Here is a 6984-nt window from a genome sequence, read left to right as displayed (position 1 = left end):
GTGTTCTTTCTTTCCTCCATGATTGGGGTTGTTGAAAAGTCCAATCATCAAGCTCTTCTCACAGTTCCATTGTTCCATGCTGGTCCGGTGTCGGGCTTCCAAGCTCCAAAGTAGAGCTTTCAAGTTACTCTACAGCTATTTTCAGTGAAGAACCTTACACACAGAGAACAAGACGGAAAAAAAGTAGCAACGGGTGCCTCTGTTTTCTTGCAGTTTGCATAAGGCTTCATGACACAACAATAAACAAGGCAGCGTTCCCCACTAAAACTTATAATATCAAGAAAGCTCAGAAGCTGTTAAAAATAGGGGGATTAAAGTCAAGGATTTAGGTTTAGGTTAAGCTCCATGGGCGTAAACGAAGTTTTATTTTTTATTTGGGGTGGGGAATTTAAGGTATAAGGTTTCAAACCTATATTCAGACATAGACAGCATATTGAGTGAGTTGGTGAGCACGTACCACATTGGATCTGACAGATCTGCCCTTTATACTAGTAAATGGACGAACTTCATAAATTGCCTTTCTACAAAGGTATTGCTCATCATTCATACATCACTAATAATAACTAATAACTCCAATTCTCCATTTATCATGGCAATGGAGTTGGTCATGCGGTCATCCCGGTGGCTAGTGGAATGTCTTCCACCCATTAGGGCCTACATGGATGACATGACCATCATTACAACAACAAAACCATGTACTAGGCGATTGCTACAGAAGCTCCAGGAAAACATAGAATGGGCAAGAATGGAGTTTAAGCCAAGTAAATCTAGCAGCATCTCCATCATAAAAGGAAAACTAACAGGCGAGCAATTCTATATCAGTGGAGAACCAATTCCAGCAGTCTTAGAAAAGCCCATAAAGAGCCTGAAGCTCTGGTGCTTCCAGTTTGGGTTATTACCCAGACTACTGTGGCCGTTCACTCAATCATGCCAATCAACTAGAGAGGTTAGTGAGCTCCTACATTAAGAAGTGGCTCGGACTTCCCAAATGCCTCAGCAGCGTTGGACTCTAAAGCAACGGGATACTGTCATTGCCTATCCCTAGCCTGGTTGAGGAGTTTAAATGTGCAAAAGTGAGGCTTGAGATGTCACTCACGGACTCCCGGGACCCCATAGTGAGAGGCACTGCTCCTACCCTAGCAACGGGGAGGAAGTGGACCCCAGCCACATCTGTGCTACAAGTGAAATCCGCTCTTCGGCATCGTGATGTGGTCACATCCAACAGGGTAGAGGAGGATTTGGTCTTGGCGCAGTAACACCTCGGTGGCAACAGGCATCTGTAACCGAACGTCAAAAAATGGTGGTGGAGGAGGTGCGTCGACAGGAGGAAACAGCCAGACATGCCAGAGCCGTGGCACTGGCCAAGCAGGGTCACTGGATGAATTGGGAGAGTATGGAAAAGAGGAAACTCTCATGGAGTGAAATCTGGGGCATGGAGTCTAATAGACTAAGTTTCATCATCCGAGCGACATACGATGTGCTACCTTCCCCAATAAATCTGCATCTGTGGTTTGGAAAGGACCCATCCTGCCGCCTGTGTACAGTCCCAGCAACACTCAAGCACATCTTGAGTGTGCTTGAATGGGGTGGCTGTAGCTCAGGTGGCAGAGCAGGTCAGCCACTAATGGTGGTTCGATCCCAGGCTGCCTCCTGGCTGCATGCCAAATATCCTTGGGCAAGATACTAACCCCATGTTTGCCTACTGGTGGCGGTCAGAGGGCCCGGTGGCGCCAGTGTCCGGCAGCCTCGCCTCTGTCAGTGCGCCCCAGGGCAGGGTGAATGACTGAATGTAGTGTAAAGTGCTTTGGGGTTCTTTGGGACTGAGTAAAGCGCTATACAAATGCAGGCCATTTACCATCTTGGTTGGTTGTAGGACTAGCCTTACTCAGGGCAGATACACATGGAGACACAACCAGGTTCTCAGGTGTCTAGCCGAGAAAGTTGAGTGCAAACCTTTCACGAACCAAGAGGAGCGTCAGTTTTTATCAACATTTGTCCAGGAAGGAGACAAGCCGAGGACAAGCCCCTCAACCCCAGACCTGGGCCCGCTGAAGGTTGCCAGGGATTGGCAGATGCAAGTGGACTTGGATCAGAGGCTAATTTTTCCCACAGAGATTGTAACAACAACTCTGTGACCAGACCTCGTCCTCTGGTCTAACTCCCGAAAACTTGCGTACGTCATTGAGCTGACGGTACCATGGGAGGAAGCAATTGAGAAAGCATTTGCGCGTAAGAAGCTGCGGTATGCCAACTTAGCAGCTGAGGCAGAGGACAGAGGCTGGAAAATCAAGGTGCACCCAGTGGAAGGGGGTGCAGGGGCTTTGTTGTCAGTACAACAGCAAAACTGCTTAGAGAAATTGGGATCAGAGGACAGGCGCAACGGCAGGCTATAAGAGAACTAGCTAATACTGCTGAGAGGACCAGTCACCAAGGAGGCAGGGCCTCCTTCAATGAGGGTGTCTAGTGATAATGGCCGAAACACCCGATGAATCCAAGGTCCACTACTGACAATGTGTCCCAAATTTTAAAATGATAATCCAGATCAGATCTCTAATTCCTAAACCTAACCAAGGAAGGAAAATGGCAGATTAGCCTGGGTAAAAGACCGAAAGTTGAGGCACACAACGATGTGTGCTGCTGGCAAAGTTTCTGGACTGACAAAGTTTCTGGGCTTTCCTCATAACAGCCATCCCTCAAGAGTCTCTCCATCTAAATCAATGCATTATCTAGTCCTTTTTATTGGCGGGGGCGGGGGGAAGGGGGGGGGGGGGGGTTGAGAGGGAAGAGGTGAACGCAGGTCTGATGTTCGTGTCTGTCAGAGTCAAGAGGGACAGAGCAGGGAGAGAATTCAGCATCCTGACAGCCTGATGGACGAAGCTGTCTCTCAGTTTGCTGGTTCTAGCCCAGAGGCTCTTCAGTCTCCTTCCTGATGGCAGCAAACTGAAAAACTGTTGAACAGATGAGTGGAGTCACCTGTAATGCAAAGGGCTTTTCGGGTGAGGTGTATGCAATAAATGTCCTGGAGGGAGGATAAAAGAAAACCCCACAATCCTCTCCGCTGCTCTCACTACTACTGTGCCTCAAAGTGAGCAAAAAATGTGTTTAGCTCATCCGGTAGAGAGAGGGAACTGACCAGATGAGCTAAATGAATTTTTAGCTTGCTTTGAGGCACAGAACTACACCCCACCTCTGTCTGCTTCAGAGCAGGTTAAGATCGAGATTAGAGATCAACACGTATGAAATGACCGGTCATTGACCAATTCTTTAGAAAATAGCATCACTATCCCTGTGCTAATGTCTTTGTTTCCCTAATGAGCATCTTTTCAATTTATTTTCATTATCTACTTTTACTTTTTTTTCTGTTGCTAACAAACAATTCTACAACAATTTTATTGGTCTAAATCCTCCAGTAGAATAGAATAGAATAGAATAGAATATTCTTTATTGTCATTGTCATAAGTACAATGAAATTGAGAGATGTCTCTGGTCAATGCAACATTCACGAAAATAAATACTTAAAAACTATGTTGTAAATATTAAAAACTATGTTGTCAAATACTGTAGAAAATAAAATAAAGTGCAATCTTCTCATACAGTAAATGCACCCAAGTAATCCAGGCCTAATGCCACATACAGTCATTCAACATACGTCCTAGTTGATATATCACTCAACAATCAAACACTCAGTCAATTTAGCGTATCCAACAAGACATGTCTAAAACATTCCAACAGCAGGGCATAAATAACAGCAGGGGCAGTGAACGTCATCTACTTTTAGTAGCATTGAGACAGGATATTGCAATTGGGTAGAAACTGTGTTTGAGTCTGTTAGTCCTTGTGTATATTGTTCTATACCGTTTACCTGAAGGCAACAGTTCGAACATGGAGTGTCCAGGGTGTGAGATGTCTTTTATAATGTTATGGGCTCTTTTGAGGCAGCGAGAACTGTGTAGGTCTTCCAATTTGAGGAGAGGGCAGCCGATTGTCCTCTGAGCAGCGTTGATTACTCCCTGTAGTGCTTTCTTCTGAGCCACTGTGCAGCTAGCGTACCAGATGCTTATGCAGTACGTTAGTATGCTTTCGATGGAGGCTCTGTAAAAAGACACCAGCAGTCTCTGTGTGATGTTGTTCTTTCTGAGTACTCTCAAAAAGTACAGTCTCTGTTGTGTCTTTTTCAGTAGCTCAGAGGTGTTCACACTCCATGATAAGTTTCCCTCTATGCTGACTCCCAAGAAGCGGAAGTCTGCCACCCTCTCCACACAGTCGTCGTTGATGATTAGTGGTTGAATTTCTGTCTTATGTCTTCTGTAGTCAATTATGAGCTCTTTAGTCTTTTTCGTGTTTAAGAGAAGGTTATTGTCCTTACACCATGAAGACAGCTGCTCCACCTCATCTCTGTAGGCAGACTCATCTCCCCCAGATATAAGCCCCACCACAGTAGTGTCGTCTGCGAACTTTACGATGGTGTTGTTCTGGTGGGCGGGGATGCAGTCATGTGTGTAAAGCGAGTAAAGCAGTGGACTAAGCACGCAGCCCTGTGGCGACCCAGTGCTTAAATTAAGGGCTGGAGATGTGTGACATCCCACTCTCACTCTCTGTCTGCGGTCGGTGAGGAAGCTATTAATCCACTTACAAGTGCTGTGGGGGAGCCCCAAGTCTTTTAGCTTAGCATCCAGTTTGTATGGGAGAATGGTGTTAAATGCAGAGCTATAATCCACAAAGAGCATACGCACATAGTTTCCTCGCTTCTCCAGATGTGTTAATGCTGCATTGAGTGCTGTTGCTATGGCGTCCTCTGTCGATCGGTTTGCTCTGTAGGCAAACTGGTGTGTGTCAAGGTTGCAAGGTAGGGCTGCTATGATGTGATAGCGCACGAGTTTCTCAAAACACTTCATCACCACCGGGGTTAGTGCCACTGGTCTATAGTCATTTAGGCTAGAGATATGAGGTTTCTTAGGCAAAGGTATTATGGTGGAGGTCTTGAGGCAAGGTGGGACATTTGACTGTTCAAGGGATTGGTTGAAGATCCTGGTGAGAATATAGGCAAGCTGATCTGCGCAGTCTCTCAGCACACGTCCTGGTATGCCATCTGGGCCGGCTGTCTTCCTCGGGTTAACGGCCCGCAGGGTGCGCCTCACTTCATGTTCTCCCAGAGTGATGATGGTACTTCTACTGTGGGCTGTGTGCTGTGGCTGTTCCTCTAAGGCGTAGGGTGCAGTGACCTCAAAGCGTGTGAAGAAGATGTTCAGCTCCTCTGCCAGTGCTGGGTCGCCTGCAGCCGCACCTGATTTGGACTTGTAGTTTGTCAGCTGCTGGACACCCTGCCACACCAACCTGCTGTTCTTACTCTCCAGGTGGTTCTCGATCTTCTTCCTATAGTCCGCCTTGGCCTTCCTTATGCCTTTTTTCAGGTTAGCTCTAGCCCTGCTGTAACTTTCCCTGTTTCCAGACCTGAAGGCGCTGTTCCTTTCTTTTAACAGCTGCTGGACTCCCCGGGTCATCCATGGTTTTTGGTTGGTGTAGACCCGGATCTGCTTATCTACTGTGACAGTGTCTATACAGTGTTTGATGTAACAAAGGACACTGTTTGTGAACATTTCCAGGTCTTGATGTTGGAAGATATTCCAGTTGGTTCTGTCAAAGCAGTCCTGTAGCTGTTGAGAAGCGCCCTCTGGCCATGTTGTTACAATTTTAGTGATAGTCGGCACAGTTCTCCTGATTGGAGCATATGCAGGGATTAGGAGCAAGGATAGATGGTCAGATTGGCCCAGATGTGGTAAGGGTCTAGCCCTATAGCCTTTCTTGATGTTAGAATAGACTTTATCTAAGGTATTAGCCCCTCTCGTAGCACATTTCACATGCTGGTGGAAGTTAGGGATTGCTGTTTTTAAATCCGCCTGATTGAAATCACCCGCTATAATGTGCACTGCATCGGGGTATTTGTTGAGTAAGTTGTTAATGTTCGTGTGTAAAAGCGCTAGTGCCACGTTAGTATTTGCAACTGGCGGTATGTAAACAGTTGTTATTGCTACCACAGTGAACTCCCGTGGCAGATAGATAGGCCTGCATCTGACAGTCAAATATTCTATGTCCGGAGAACAGTGCCTGTCTATGGTCACTGTGTTAGTGCACCAGCTGTTATTTACGTATATGCAGATTCCCCCTCCTTTTCTCTTACCGGAGTCGTTTGTTCTGTCCTGGCGCTGTACGGTGTAGCCTGCTAACTCAATAGCAGAGTCCGGGATGGACTGATGCAGCCAGGACTCAGTGATCAGAAGAATACATGAGTTTTTAATGCGATTGTCCGTTGTTATTTGTAGCCTTAGTTCGTCCATCTTGTTCGCCAAAGATCTGACATTCGAGAGATATAAACTCGGGAGCGGTGGTCTAAAAGGCTTTCTCCTTAGCCTGGTTAGCACGCCAGCCCGACAGCCTCGCTTCCTCCTTCTCTCTCGTCGCCGCCTGCGTCTCCTTCCCTCTGGAATAGTAATCCAAGGAGCGCCCGGTCTCCTTGCTACTTCCTCTGGTATATTGTGTGAGTGAATAAATTCCGTGGTCACACTCACACGGTAGCTCACTCCGATCTTAAGGAGATCGTGTCTGCTGAAGATGTTATTCGCTTGACTGATCGCGCATAAAACAAAACACAAAACGTACAAAAATAACCAAACACCACACCGACCAGTGGTACATCGAGCTGCTGCAACTGTGTGCGCCGCCGCCATGTTGATGTCCCCGCCATGTTGATGTCGGGGACATCAACATGGTAAGTTGATGTCCCCGACAAGGTAAGTAAGGTATCCTGGAGCTGTTTTTGACAAGCTTCGGGCATGGCCAGGTAAGCTGTTGTGTCTTAAAGAAGTATCCAAACCTGGAGATTTCTACTGACTAAACCAAATCCCAGTGTTATTCCACTTTTGACAACTAGGGTACTCAAAACATAGGAAACAGATCAGGATTGGACCCTAAATTTAGTGATTTTAT

The sequence above is a fragment of the Pelmatolapia mariae genome, linkage group LG16_19, assembly GCF_036321145.2.
Source record: "Pelmatolapia mariae isolate MD_Pm_ZW linkage group LG16_19, Pm_UMD_F_2, whole genome shotgun sequence".
Classification (NCBI taxonomy): domain Eukaryota; kingdom Metazoa; phylum Chordata; class Actinopteri; order Cichliformes; family Cichlidae; genus Pelmatolapia; species Pelmatolapia mariae.
Note: the sequence above shows the minus strand (reverse complement) of the source record.